Consider the following 1,855-nt stretch of genomic DNA (forward strand, 5'->3'; position numbering starts at 1 on the left):
CCCCCCCCCCCCCCCCCCCCCCCCCCCCGAGATGTTACCTGGACCGGGCTGCAGAGCTCCGGGGTGCTCCCGGGACCGGGGCGATCGGACCCCGCCGCCTCCCGTCGGGGTGCTACCGGGACCGGGCTGCAGAGCACCGGGAGGTGCCGGGACCGGGACACCGGGAACCCCCTGTAAGTGGTACCGAGACCCGGCGGTGAGTCACCGGGAGGGGGGTCCCGGTACCGCGGCGACTCTATTTGCCCCTCGAGGTGCTAGCGGGACCTGGCTGCAGACCACCGGGTGGTCTCGGTACCGGGACATCAGGGAGAGCTCCCGACGGGATGCCACCGGGACCGGGCTGCAAAGCCCCAGGGGCTTTTGGGTCGGGGGGGCACCGGAGGTTCCCAGTATGGGGGTGTCAGGAACCAGACGCTCGGGGGATAGTCCCGGGCAGCCGGGGAGGGGGAGGCAGGTCCCGGAAGGTGACAGGGACATGGGGTGCATCCCCCCTCACGGGGCAGGATCTCCCGGGGATTAACCGGCGGCGGGACCCCGCGGGGGGGGCTGCTGCTCACGCCGTGCCCATCCCGGGCTCGGGGGCCACCCCCGGGCTCCCGGCCGGTGGCTCGGCCCTGGGTGGCACAGACGGGGCCGGGCCGGGGCTCTGATGTCACCCGTGGGAGCCCGCGCCCGGCGCTGAGTCACGGCGGGGCCACCACTCCCGGCCGGGCCGCGGGGCCGTTCCCACGCGTTCCCATTCATCCCTTTGCCCATTCATTCATTCATTCATTCATTCATTCCCCGCCCCCGGGTGCCCCCATCCCCACTGCTCCTGGCTCCAGCCGTCCCCGTTCCCGGTGCCCTCCATCCCGGTGCCTTCAACTTGGGTGCCCGGTGCTGGGGCTCCCCGGTGCTCCTGGTATCGGGTGCCCCCTGCCCCGGTGCCTGCAAGCCCGGTTGCCCCCAGCTGTCCTGGCCCCGGTGACTCTGTCCTGGTGCCTGCAGACCCGGTTGCCCCCAGCTGCCGGTCCTGGTGGCCCTGGTCACCTTGTCCCCAGCCCTCCCGGCCCCCGGTGCACCCGGTCCCGGTGCCTGCAGGCCGGTTATTCTGGGCTGTCCTGGTCCCATTGCCCACAGGCCCGGCTGTCCCAGTTGTCCCGGTCTGGTCTGGTTGTCCCTGTCCCGGTCCCTGCAGGACCGGTTGTCCCGGGCTGTCCCCGTCCCGGTGCCTGCAGGCCCGGTCTCCCCGGGCTGTCCGGGTTGTTCCAGTCCCGATTGCCCCATTCCTGGTTGTCCCGGTAGGCCCGGTCCCCCCAGGCTGTCCCGGTCCCAGTGTCCGCAGGCCCGGTCCCCCCGGGCCATCCCGGTCTCGGTGGCCCCAGTTCCCCCGGGCTGCCTGCAGGCCCGGCTGTCCCGGTCCCGGCAGTCCCCTTTCTCCCAGGCTGTCCTGGTCCCGGTATCCCGGTCCCGGTGGACCCGGTTCCCCCAGACTGTCCCGGTGGGCCCGGTCCCGGTAGGCCCGGTTCCCCCAGGCTGTCCCGGTCCCGGTAGGCCCGGTTCCCCCAGGCTGTCCCGGTAGGCCCGGTCCCCCCGGGCTGTCCCGGTCCCGGTGCCCCGGCCCGGCCCCACGTGCTCCCGCCGCCGCCGCCGGAGTAAACACTGCGCGTGTCGCCATGGCGACGGCGTTCCATGCCCCTGACGTCACCACGTCCGGCGTCCTTTGTTTACGTCGCGCGGCAACCGCCGTGACCCTGGCAACGGGGGGCGGGGCGGGGGAGAGAGGCGGGGCTTAGCTTGGGGGCGGGGCCTGCGCGGCGGCGTTCGCGCGCTCTGCGGGGCAGGGGACGCGTGGGGGGGTGACACAGGAGCGGGG

The 1,855-nt window shown here is 73.9% G+C and overlaps 1 long non-coding RNA gene across 1 annotated transcript; it reads left to right on the top strand.

Annotated features, from left to right (window-relative positions):
* Positions 1 to 1,253: 1,253 nt before the first annotated feature.
* On the top strand, positions 1,254 to 1,681 carry LOC118158570. Its single transcript, XR_004746847.1, has 2 exons — positions 1,254 to 1,452; positions 1,515 to 1,681. It is a non-coding gene; the product is annotated as an uncharacterized LOC118158570 (long non-coding RNA).
* The last annotated feature ends 174 nt before the right edge of the window (positions 1,682 to 1,855 follow it).

The sequence above is a fragment of the Oxyura jamaicensis genome (assembly GCF_011077185.1).
Source record: "Oxyura jamaicensis isolate SHBP4307 breed ruddy duck chromosome 32 unlocalized genomic scaffold, BPBGC_Ojam_1.0 oxy32_random_OJ70622, whole genome shotgun sequence".
Lineage (NCBI taxonomy): Eukaryota > Metazoa > Chordata > Aves > Anseriformes > Anatidae > Oxyura > Oxyura jamaicensis.